Raw genomic sequence first — 13,937 nt, forward strand, 5'->3', positions numbered from 1 at the left:
TCCAAATGCGCTGGAAACAAATGTACTTTTCACGCTTTTTTAATAAAAATGCCAAAAATAAGCATACTATGGCTGAATATACTGAGTATGCTCCAAAATATTATTACGGCTCCATGGTAAAAATAAAATGAATCACTTATTTTCAGTTAAAAGTACCACTGTTTCTGATTTCATTTTTATTTGTTGTATATTATTGAAACTACTGTATCTATAGTTCTATCTTACATATATATTAAAAACAAAATCTGTTTTAGAATTACTTTTAGATCATTTAAAAAAAAACATTTTTTTGGAAAAAGCATTTTTTCAACCTAGTCGGATACCTTAGGATTTAAAAAATAATCAAATCGAAATCTCAAAGTCTTACTGAAACATATGCTTAAAAGCGCTGAAAAACATTGCAATTTTTATCAAACTTTTATTTGCTCGATCGCCTCATTCAAGAATAATGCTAAAAGTCTCTCCATATAAATATATATATATATAAATACCAGTGTTATGGATTTCGGATACATTTATATGATTAGTCACTGTTCAGTCTACCCCAGATAAAGAAGCTCGTCGCATTAAGAGATCGTTAACTGTGTTTACAGCAAGAACTGCCATCAATTACATCCGTTGAAAATTTCAAACCTAGCCCGATGCTCTTCGATTTTATCGACAGAAACATGATGAATTTGTTGCATCAGACGTTATTCCCAGGCTCATTCAGACATTTTCTTAAAAATACGATGATATCAATTGTAGCCTCTTCATATTCATCGATTGAGCCATGGGAACGTCGGCAGGTATTATGCAGACAAATGTTAAAAATGAACAATGGTGGTTGTATTTTTTGGTACACATTATTTGTATTGGGATGCTTTCCTTTTAGTGGTAAAAAAAGACGACCATTTGCTGAAAAGAAATGTGAAGAGTTCTTCTCTACTTTAACATGAGTATACTTCTTTTATGAATTACCTTCGATTGGCATCTAATAAGAATAAATAGAAATAACGGATGTATTTTTTAAGAATTATGAGTAAAAAAACTTACGAATCAAGTATTAAATTATCTCTTTAAAAAAATCTCCTTAGTACGTCGCATGGTATTATATCTGACTTGAATGTACATACGTATTGAGTCTCAGTAATTTGACAGCAAATTGTTAAAAAAAGAAAAGAAGGGAAAAAATAATTGAAATAAACGTAGGAAAAAATTATTTATTTGCATGGGAATAGCAAGAAATATGTAAAAACATCTATTTATTTCTGTGGGTTCAAAAAGTAATAAAGCATCAAAAAGTAATAATGTGGTTTTTCGGAATCTTTTGATTGAATGGCAAATATGCTTGTCTAATTTTTAGTGTTACGCAATAAATCAATCTCACTTTTCGTAATTTTTTAAATAATAATAATAATGAATCAGTTATTGAAGATTTAACTTCACTTTTTAAAAAATCTGATACATTGAAATCTCTTTAGGACGTCGTTTATTACTATATTTTCTTTTTCTTTTATTCCATTTCATTGCTATTCTTTTCAACGTTAAAATAATCTTTATAAAGTCACAACCGATGGTGAGTTGTTGAAAAGTTTTAAAAAAAGAAAAGAATCTTTAGAGAATAAATGCATTTCATTGCAGTTTACATAGAAGAAAAAAATCAAACAGCGCAGCAATCCGAACTATAAAACAATGTTTGCCAAACAAAATTAAAATATGAGCATTTCCTTTCAAAATTGTTGAAAAGGGAAGAAAAATTCGGAACGATATTCTAATACTGGTACATATTTTAGTTTCTATCTCTTGTAATAATTCCATCCAAATATTCCAATATATCCAACAATTAGAATTACATTTTATTGTTGTACTTACATTTACTTCAAAGAAGTCTAAGATATATATATATATATACTCTAACAGGTTTATTGCATTAAATGTACTATATTTATCCTTATATTTTGAATTTTTGAAAAGCTATTTTCAAAATATTTTAAATTATAATTTCGCGTAAAATTATAAATGCAACAATCCACTAATATCATTAACAAATATTTCATTAACAGGCTTTCAGCTATTTAGCTGTGATATATAGTGATACAAGAACCATATATTTTTTTCAGATGATATTTCAGTTCAAATTTTGATTCTGCATTTGAAACCAATGCCTAGTTTCATATATATAGCTTGTTGACGTGTTTAGGTGTAGGATTCACATATTTACGTGTTTAGAAACAGTCCAACAAATGGTGCAAAAATCAAAAAAAAATTTTAATGTTGTGTTATGTCTGCTAACTTTTATCTTCAACTTTTTCACAAAATTGATAGTATACTTTCAAAATGCTGATTTATTTGATAGATTCATATCTTAATTAAAGATGATTCAGTTTGCAAAAATTAATGCTTTCAACTAACGATTATTTATTTCTTGTATTCTTGATAAATTGTCTAGCAGTGTTTTCTTTTATAAATAATATTGACCATCCTTTCTCCAAAGTCGACTGAAATTGGAAAACTGAGTTTCTAACGATAGAACTAACAATATATCATAAATGAACTCGATATTTCCATTATCCGAGAAATTATTAGCCGTCTTTTTATTACAATTGATTTTCAAATATATCATCTTTTGACATCCTACATTAAATATCTGCTAAATTAATCATCTATGTTCTTAACTTTACTTCGCACTATCTCTTCATCCTTTCTTAACCAATATTTCGATAAGAACTGGAATATGTGCTTAACTATTACTCAGTGATAGTAAAGTCTCACGTTTGCATGTCTTGTGTAGATTGTATCGATAATTTTGCCATTATAGTAATTAAGTCTCAGCATTTCTAACTGCAATGTAATGTTGCCATTCTCAGTCTAAGGAATTATCGAAAATATATCTTTTATAAATGTCGGGATCCACGCTAAACGAATCTGTTGCCAGTTTACACTTAATTACCGATTTTAAATCGCAGTTCTATTCGTAATTGTTAATTCTTTGTTTGTTTAATTTATTATATAAACTGGAGACTATTTATTAAACTGATAATGATGTCGAAAGACTGCATTAAAATTTCGCATTATATTTGAAAGTACTTACGGTTTAAACATTTAAACAATTTGTCCTTGGAAATGATATACGAATATTTTTAACTAATTACTTTACAGGCTTCTGTCGTTGTTATAAGATCAAATTCTTAATTGTGCATTTATTATGTTAAATAGGCACATATAGCTGATATCAAAGTATTCAATTTAAACACAAAAAAATCACAGACTATTGTAAGCGATTAATTAATTAAGTATCATTTTAAAAGTTATTTAATAATTTAACCTCTTGGAAAAGTTTTAGAAATATTATAGAAAAAAAACTATGCAAATTTATGTATAAAATTATTTAAAACACATTTAAGAAAAAAGCGAGACAGAAAACATTTTGACGCTCAATTTAACTTTATTTTTACGTCATAATACATACGAATAAATACATAGAAATTGAAAAAATAATTAAAAAAATTTTTAGATTTAAATTTTGTAACTATACGTGCAGCTGTTGAATTTAAAAAAAAACTAATTGACTAGTGAGAAAACAATATGACAATCATTAGTTAAGATTATTACGATCAATTTTTTTTATCAAAACAATCTTCATGTACTGTTAAAAAGAATGCTACTTTTTCTCTATACTTTAAGTTGCTGCAATGATCTGAAAAATATCGGATGATAAAAGGTGTTCAGAAAATCCAGAAGCGATGTTTTGCCACAATAAATTGAATTAAATGAAAGATATTCAAAAGTATTTCATAATTTTTTGCAACCAAGTTAATAATTTAATTGAAAAAAAAACGGATAGTGTGAACGAGATATTAAAAAAATCTCAGAGGCGGTAAAAAGTCCTCTTATTTAACCGATGCAATAGAAAGCAGAATTTGAATATTGAAACATATTATGCAAATAATCTTAGTTATATTCTCTTTTTCATCTTTGAAATTGTTTCTCGTCTGGAAGGGTTCTCGAGTAAGTGGAGAGGAAGCGACTGTATAAGTAAACAGGTTCTTGCTTTCCTGGTGAATATAGCAATGTTGTGGAGTCAAATTAACTCCATTACAATGACGAGACATACCTCCTAAATAAGGAAGTTGGAGTGCGATCCGTTTGATTATAACTTGAATTTCCACATTTTTCTACAGAGTCGACAATCATTCAGATCGCTCTTGATGCCTACACAAGAAGCTAATTCAACCGTAGAATCAAAATTGAATTCTAAATTGCTTGAATATAAATTGAATTCTAAATTGTTTGAATATAAGTTGAATTCTAAATTGTTTGAATATAAATTGAATTCTAGAACATTTGAATAAAATATTATCAGAAAAAAAATTGTATCAGAGCATGAAATCAAAAAAATATACTTAATTTTTAAATGTGGGGTAATGTAGAGTATATGATTTTTTTTTAATTGAACAGCTAAAATTTCTGTATTTAATATGAGCAAACGTATAAAATTATGCATTAAAGAAGGAAATATTCGTCACAATTCACGTAAATCTTTTAAATGCAAAATAATCAAATATGAATATAATAACTTTTTAATTGAATGTCTAAATAATTTGTTTGTTTCATCCTCATGATGCATAATATTTGTTTAAATAAAAATTCTGAATAAAAGAAGATTAAACAAGTGGGAGTATTCATTCCTCGCATACGTACATGAAGTGGCCCGTTACCTATAGAACTTCATAGTGTATAGAAAAAAAATCGGATGTCTAATTTTAACCACTTTTTATTGACCAACTGCATGAAAACTCTAATACAGATCTGCATTTGCAAGACCAAAAGCCAAATTTCATTTATCTTGCTGATTGTGATTTCGAATTTTTCGGTTCGAATGCACAGAAACATACAGACTGATTTACAATCAACTTGTTCAAGGGGATAATCAGGAATTTAATTTAAAATTATCCAGATGTTAGTTTTTCTGACGATAAAAACTGATGAGAAATTTCATCCATTTAGCTCATCTTCTAGATATTGTGTTTTTGAGTTATCGTATTTATTTGTACACTGAAAGTCAGAAGACAAAATTTGATAGAAATATACAATTTTGATTACCATCTATTTATCTTGCTGCGTTATTGTATTAACCTATTCACAAGCAGACTTCACTCATTTAATGTTGTTTTGAACACAGAAAAGTCTAAAAATAATAATTCATCGAAATTTCGATTTCAGTACTTTTTTTTTCTTTGCTTGAATGTTCTTGGATATTTAAAAGAAATGAAAGAAAAAGAGAAAGCGAAAATACTTTTTCGACTCCATTACTCACGTGCATCTTAAAGGATTAAACCAGGACGCGTTTAACTTCGTTTCTTTGCGGCTGCTCTCTTAACTTCCAAAATAAATGCGTTTTCTCCCAATCCTCGCACTAACATATTCCGATACCTTTGTTTTCCTATCCATATCTATTATTCTCCCGAAAATATGCCTCTCCCCCCTCCCGAAACTTGCCGACTCTAATGGATTTAAAATGTTAAAACCACTTAATCAAAAGCACCGCACTGCTTCTGTGAACCCAGCGGACATAATAGTGCAAAAGTCCCATCCGAGGGATTGGTGGCGGTCGCGTGATCTAAGTCGTCTGCGTGATTTCTGGGCAAGGTGGTTTCGGAGGGTTAATGGAAAAGTTTATGAACATGTTCTCTGTTTTCTCTTAGATGCCACGACGGCATACAACATAGTGGTGCCTCCACCCACCTCTATCCCACCCCCTTCCCCTTTCAGGAAAACTGTAAAAGCGTTTCGTTTTCTTGGCGCTTGAAACTGTCCAGGAGAAAAGGATTGCTGTGAACTAAACTTATTGATTGCCTCTTGCTAGTTAATGCAGGTGGTTGTGCTGCACCATTTAAAAAGAAATCGGCATTTTAGAGTGATATAGGCCAAAAATTCGATCGATAAAAATTAATCATTATGCCCATGTAATCAGTGTATCATATCTTAAGGGGAAAGTGGACTTTAAAATAAGCAAAAATAGACGAAAACGTGCAATTTTATTTTTATCGTTTCATCATCAAAATATATGTTTATATGTATTGTTCAGTAAAATAAATATTTCAAGGGTTAAGAGGGAAAAAAAGTACATCTTGATTACTTTTCTCAAAATGATATTATAATTAGATTTAAATATCTTTGAAATGTTTCGAGTGTCTTAATTTTCAAAGAAATTAAATGAAATTGATAATAAAGAATTCGTTCAAACATTAAAAGAAAATGGGGTATGCATTTTATGTCTCGAGTTTTTCGTAAAGTCAATTTTAGTTGAGATAAACATAAAATTCCTATGGAAATTCATTAAGGGTACATAAAAATATTTCAAAAAATTAGCATTTAATTGAATTACAAAATCATGTGTAATTTTGTGCCAAATAAATTTACATTGGATAGTAAGAAAAGAATAATAGAAAAAAATTCAACATTAAGTCGCCTGGAATATTTTGAAATTTTTAAAAATTATATATCCTTTAAATTAAAAAAGCATATAATTCGTTTCAAAATGTTTTTTTTTTACGAAATTCGACATATTTATATTTTAATACATATGCTTAAAAAATTTCATAACCCTGACTGAATAATTCCCAAAAATGTCTATTAGAGTCCATCGTCCCTTAAAGTTATTGGGATAGGTTTTAGAGTCGCTATGTGTTGTCTTTTAAATCATCATTATCAGTGGTAGATGACTGTTGGATGTTTTATATTTTTATTTAATTTGCTAAGGTCTTTTCTTATTTAAATTATAAATATTACAAAATCCATTGGAAATGTTTTCTTCTCCTTATTATCGCATACTTCTATAATAAATATGGCATGCTTTGTGTTTACTTTTGACTTATTGTAAAGGAAATCATTTGTGCATATCAGATTTCACCTATTAGCTCCCAAATTCTATACAAATAAAAAAAATTGATATCAAAAATATATAAGGAATTTTAATTGTCTAGACTTTCTGCATTTCTGAGTTATCACTTTCATATATTCTAGAATGTAAGCAGAGATACACTGGTTCACTGTCAAATGAAATGTGTCAGTTAATTATGTAAAAAAAATTAAATAATTAAATTTTTTTTAATTATTTATCTGTGCAAGGTAAATGAAATAACTTAAAATGAAGTTTATCTCATTCTGATGCAAATCCACCCAGATGAAAATTTGTATCTGATTTTTCCATCTTTGCATATCAGATTTCACCTATTAGCTCCCAAATTTGATAAAAAATAAAAAATAAATAAAAATGTTATCGAAATAGCATATCGAATTTTAGTTATTTAAACTCCCTGCGTTTCTGAGTTATCGCTTTCATACATTGATGAATGTATACAATAACTCATAGGTTCACTATCAAATGGTATGTGTCAGTCAATTATGTAATTTTTTTTAATAATTTGACTTTTTAAAGTTACTGACCTGTGTAAGGTATCTGAAAGAACAGAAACATAAAGTTTATATCATTGTGATGCAAATCCACCCTGTAATCGATTTCAATAACAATTAATTTCATAGCATTTGATTTTAGCATCTAAATGTCCTATTAAGCTATCATTTTTAATTAAATTTTCTTTAATTTTTTTAGTTTATTCTGATGCATTTCAATCATATTTGTAGCAAAATCGTTTTCTCTTCAAAATCAAAAATACTTGTTAGTTTTTAATTATTATTTACAAAATTTTATTAAAAAGCTTTTATTGATTAAAATCATTTAAAAAAATAAAAAGGTCTGCACTTGTGACGGTTTTCTTCCCTTAAAAGTATTAGGGATCTGAATTTTCCTACTGCTCTTTTGCTTTTAAATTTAAATAAAAAAATAGATTAATATATCTAATTGACTGCTGTATAAAAAATAGAACACAAAATAACTGAGAATGCTTGACAAAAGCTTTTCTTTTTTTTAAATGATAATTAACTTTCACAAATTAATTAAAAATTCTCTTTTTGGTAATTAAATGAATTTTCTCTTTTTTTCCATCATGGCATTAATGTTTTCTGTGCTCTACTGTTCCTTGGAGAATCTGATTTAACGAACTGCTTTTTATACAATAATCTATTAGCAGGGAATTGTTATTTTATTGAAAAATAATGACTTCAGATTCGTTTGGCTTTCTTGTAGTGGAATATTTTTAGAAAATGATGATAGTAACTGTAAATATGTTATCTAGGAGCATGTTGTGCAGGCCCCTTTTTCCCTACGGCTAACACATGCAGAAAGCAAATGGTTTAAAAACATTATTTTGTAAAGAAAAAAAAATGAAATTAATTGTTGTGGTATCGGTTAATTTATAATTTTTTCAAACGCTGCAATTTTGATAATTATAACATTAAATTTTATTGATTGCATGGAGTGTCACTGATTTCTTTATTTTGTAGTTTTGTTATTTTTTACTGATAATTTCGAAAACTTGTTCGTGAATTAAATTGGAATTTAAAAAATCAGTCTTGCTAAAAAAAAAAGTAGTCCTTTTTTCAATCTTTCGTATTTTTAAAAGCGATTAAAGAGCACATGTCGATTAAAATATTACAGCAGCTTATTTTAAAATGCAATTCACTTACCATTTTTATTATAAATTAAATATTAAACTCGAATTATTAGTAACTAGTGTAATAAAAAAGTAGTTTTGGAATTAAATGTGCAATTATTTTTCGTATCGAGTGGGGCACTATAACAAACACTCTATTATCACTACTTTGGAAATTATTATGTTATGATTTGTATGCCATTTTAAAATTTAAAATTCTATCTATTGAATGATTAAATTCATTTAAATTATAGCCATTATCATTTAATATTTTCATTAATAGGACGCGTTTATTTAAAATATATACATTTAAAACAACGAGCCAATCCGTCAGCATTAATCACTGTACCGATTTCGCAAATTTTTATTTCATATGAAAGCTTATAACCCCTAGATAGCAATGTTTTCCTACTCCCCTCCCCCGCGCACCCTTTAGTTTACTGCAAAATAAAACTTTGATACAGCCTGCAGTCTGGATCAGTTTCGCCAATCAGAAAATTCTATGCTTATTGTGGAAGTATACTTTAAAATATAACGTTCGTTTTGCGTAATAAGAATTAATTTATAAAATTTGGCAGACATTAAATTAATGCTATTAATATCGCAGCCAAACAACTGGTCTGATATAAAATTTCACTCTATTTTTAGATTGTAATTATTAAAAGAAATAAATTTTTGAAAATCTCAATAGCATAATATTAAAAGTTTGTGATAAATCATCAAAAAGATGAGATCAAATTCATATGCATAGGACTTAAAATAGTCCCGACATAGAGCATTCCATATAAAAAAAGGTATCATATCTTGGCTTATCCTTTTTATAGTTAGAAAAAATGTTCCATTTCTAAATTTCGAAGAAAGTTTTGGCGCGAAAAAATTGTATCATTTCCTCTGTAAAAAGCGTCGGCATTTTACAAACGGATATAAAATTCGATATTTCAAATGTTATCTTTGTCGCATGTTTACTGATATAGGAATAAAAATATAATAAGAACGATTCGGTAGAAGCTGAGAAGATACGAAGATTATTTTTGCTTTATAACCTATCTATTAGCAGAAGATTAGATTTTTTGATGAAGATTATGTATCAGTTTACCATTAATTGTGTTATAATTATTGTTTTTTGGATTCATTCATTTTTCCTGACTTATTTTATTGACATAACGGAAGATTATGTTTTTTAATTTATCTATTTAAAAAATATATTTCAAAACAAGAATTTAAACCTGATTTCAAAAGTCCAATTCCGACCTGAAGACAACAGGGAAACAATCACTCTGCCTTAGACAAAATTTGTTTCACTTGATTGAACACTTTTAAATTTTTATTATTTTTATTTCCTTTTTGTTTATTTGCACCTAAAAAGAAGAAAATGAAACATGAATAAGTCATATTATTGACTGTATTATAATATCGCATTTAGTTATATTCGTCGAATTTTAAAAAAGAAATATCAATAAATATAATGATTCTATCATGCTCATAAAATTATTTTATAAGCTGTTTGAAAAAAAATCACAATAATTCATGATTGTATTTGGCAAAATGTTGCATTCAATCTATGTATATGTCTTAGTTAATGTTAGTTTAACTAAAGTCTCTCAAACTCTGAACTGGAACTAAATAATAAAAAGTTGAAATTGACTGCAAGTTATGTATTATATACCCAAGTGAAATTCTTTGGGAGTTTTAATCGATTACACTAATTGTTTATTTATTTAAAAACTCGAATGCTCATCTTTCAGTTTAAATCTGTCTTCTCTAATCATGGTTTCTCATCAATATAACAAAAATGATGAATTCTGAATTTTCCCCAATGTTGAATTCCCAGTTTGAGAAATATACTTGAATATAATTATAAAAATAAAAAGCAAAAAGAATTTTAAGAAAAATATCCTACTTTTTGAAAATTCAATGTGCGTACACCATAATTCCTGGCAACAGTTAATCTATGCCATTTAAAATACACCAGCTTCAAGTTTTTACTTCCCTTAATAATCAGATAAAAGTTACAGTTATTATTAATAATATTTAAATTGACTGAGGAGATTCACTTCCTATTTGGCTCTTTTTCAATACCCGTGCCAATTAGAGATTATTTTTTTACAGTAGTGTTCAGTTTATGTATGCAAACTTAAAAACCATAAATGTGCCTTTTTACATATTTGTAGTTGTATGATTAGGTCGCAGGCTTAACTGCTTAGCATTTCTAAGGCTTCCAGAAACCTTAACAGTTAAGAAATACTGTATTAAAAATGATTCCTGCGCTGAACAATTTTTTGAAACTGACTATCAACTTTCCGGCAACTAAGAGCTTCCGACTTTTGTTCTTTTTAATCCTTCAGAATATTTGCCAGCGGCTAACAACGAGTTTGCATTTGGTTTGTAAATGAGACAGTTACTAACTTTCCACTGCATCATTGTCAGACTTTAATGCGGATAAAGAAGACATCCCTAATAAGTTCGCCTTCGTACCTAGAAAATGGCTACCGAGAATTTTTAGACAGTTTCTCCGAGAATATATTAATGCATATAATATACTTTTTCTGTGAAATTCACATCTTTGTAATTCGTTCTTTCTCTTTTTGTTCTTAAAACACTTTATAAATTGAAAATAAGTTTATAAATAGAAGTTATCCAAGCGGATTTATTAGTCATATTGTTAGATTTATACAGAAATTCATACACAAATTAATCGGGCAAAAATAATTATTTATTATGCATAGTTATGCGGCCGAAAACGAAAATTAACATTAAAAAAGTTATAAGACAGTGAAATATATAAAATTACTTTTTCACAAATACTCATTATGGCTGCCTTTCGTCATTGTGAAAATATCCTATTGGTTTACTATCTTTGACCAATGTCTGCCCACTTTAATCAAATTAAATGAAGTTAAATAACACGAGGTGTATATTTTCTGGCATTTTTCTATAATTTCATGAAATAACATATAATACAGAAAACTTCAGCTATGCGAATTAATCAAGGCTAAATCTGATTTAAATGATCAAATATCAGGATAATTAACGAAAGATTATTTTGATAAAAAATGAATTTACTAATAATGAATTCATTTAATGATTACAGAAACATTACTTTTAAATTTTGTGTATTTAAATACTATATTAAAATGCCATTCTTTGAACATCAGTTAAAGTCAGTTATTTCGCTTTTTTCGTATTTACTCAATAATATTTTTGTTTGCATTTCTAAAAAGTGATCCGAGCAGCTGAAGTTCGGATAAAAGGAGGTCTGATATGTATCTATTTTGCTTTTTCAGAGCTGTTACACATGTCCATATTAAGAAGAAAATACACACAATATTAAATACTGTGAATTAAATCTCTCTCAGATATGGATTTAAAACATATGAGGTTATCTATTCACAAACGAAGGATACAATACTACTAACTAATCTGTCGTTGAAATGGTATTTTGGAAATAATATTTCACAAGTAATTTGGTTATGAAATTGTCTAATTAATCTATGCTTTGTTCATTGACGAAAAAAGCATGTTAACGTTTAATAAAAATTTTCTTATATTTATTCATTTTATACCAATATATATTTGCATACATATAATTACTTAAAATCTACCAATTGGTATTATGTTTCTTTTGCACATTTATTTTGTTGTGGCATCATAAATATTTTGTACATTGTTATACAATTACTTTCAAATTCAATAATGAAACTTCCTCTCTAGTTTTTTCATATTCATTTTTCATTATAACATCAACAAAATTTTAATAAGTTTTTTTTTTTTTGCAAAATTGTGGCTTTAAAATAAACCAAATTTCACATTAAAATTGTACCACATATACCTTTTGCCTTGTTAAATAGAAATAGCAGATGAGACTGTTTAGCAGCTTGAGATTTATTAAATTTGTAAACAGGGGATAGCATCCAATATAACAGTTATTGCATCTCATGTTCAATTTTGTGAAAATCCCTCGGGTTTAGGATTGGAGTGCCGTGTATTGCACCTGAGATTAAATTGATCGATGGAAATTACTATTACGAAATAGCGTTTGAATCAAGTTTGGAGAAGGCTTTGTTAGCTTATTTTCTTATCACACTGATAAGGAACATTTTTTCTCTGAAATGTAAAGTATCATATATTTAAAAAAAAGAAATGTGTAAAAGGACGAAAAGTATCCTCAATATACTTATCTTCCCTCGAATGAAACTTATGAAGTGGTCGCTTTATTGAACTTGTCATTTTATCAAGTTTCATTGTATGTTAAATAAAATTTAATTTTTCTGGAAATAAATTCTTTAGATTTACACATTACGTTCTATTTTTACCCCTACTGAAAAAAAAAGCGCTTTGAATTAAATTTCATAGCGATCCTAATGCTCAAAGAACGGAATGAAATTTTATATACTTATATTTTAAGAGAGTGTTGAAGAAATTTCAGATAAGTGTGATATGAAAAACAATTATTATAATTATGGTTACAAAATTTCGTTGATTTTTTTTTTAAATTGCGAATACTTTCCCTGTATCAGAATCTAGTTTTCGCATAGAAAAAAAAAAAGAAAAAAAAGGCGCAATCTTATTGGCAAGGAACCTGTATTATAACATACGCCAGCGCTATAAATGCCAAGAAAAAGCTGTTAATTGGAAATAAACTGTCACTGTTTTTCCAAAGTGCCATCGTACATGAAGGCGAGTCTGAAATATAGGCAAAGTTTCCTCTGAAATCACAATTTAATTCATTAATAAAGAACACTCTGTTTTTGTGAACCTATATTCTATTGCTGGGCCATCCCTTAAAGCTTTTCCCACGATTTCAGAAAAACATTTGTGTGATATATCAATTTTAGAATGCTATGTATGTTAAACAATTTTTTAAATTACAAATCGAAAAAAAATTTATAAAAATGAATTCCTCTTATTAGGAAAGAAAATATAGATTTCCGGCATGCATCATAATCAAGATTATTTTGGTTGGTATTCCACGTTTTGAAGATATCTAAGTTACAATTTATTCGTGATAGAATATTATGCCTGTGTTATATGGTGCATTTCGTTTGTTTTATTATAAATTAAGGCCAACTTATCCAGTAGAAAGAGTCTGCCCTATCCAGATTTTTTTATACGCGTTTAATACACCATACTGTAAATTTTTAAATCAAATCAACATCAAATTATACGGTTATGCATTTGTATTGCAGATTAAATTTCTTCGTTTATACAGATGAATTTGGATTCCCGTCGCTGAATGAACACTAACATCTGATATTACAATATTTGAACAATCGTAATTTATAGCTCGTGCTAGACGTGCAGTATATTCCAAATTAGTGAGTGTTAGCAGAAAGTGTGATTCTAGCTTAATTTATTTAGAATATAAATCAAGAAGAACGAATGATTGTAGTATAATCATAT

At 27.8% G+C, this 13,937-nt stretch overlaps 1 protein-coding gene across 8 annotated transcripts in view; it reads left to right on the forward strand.

Annotated features, from left to right (window-relative positions):
- Nucleotides 1-13,937, forward strand: part of LOC129971466 (RNA-binding protein Musashi homolog Rbp6-like) — a 573,575-nt gene that overhangs the window by 43,815 nt on the left and 515,823 nt on the right. The gene's annotated exons all lie outside the window — the stretch shown is intronic.

The sequence above is a fragment of the Argiope bruennichi genome, chromosome 6, assembly GCF_947563725.1.
Source record: "Argiope bruennichi chromosome 6, qqArgBrue1.1, whole genome shotgun sequence".
Lineage (NCBI taxonomy): Eukaryota > Metazoa > Arthropoda > Arachnida > Araneae > Araneidae > Argiope > Argiope bruennichi.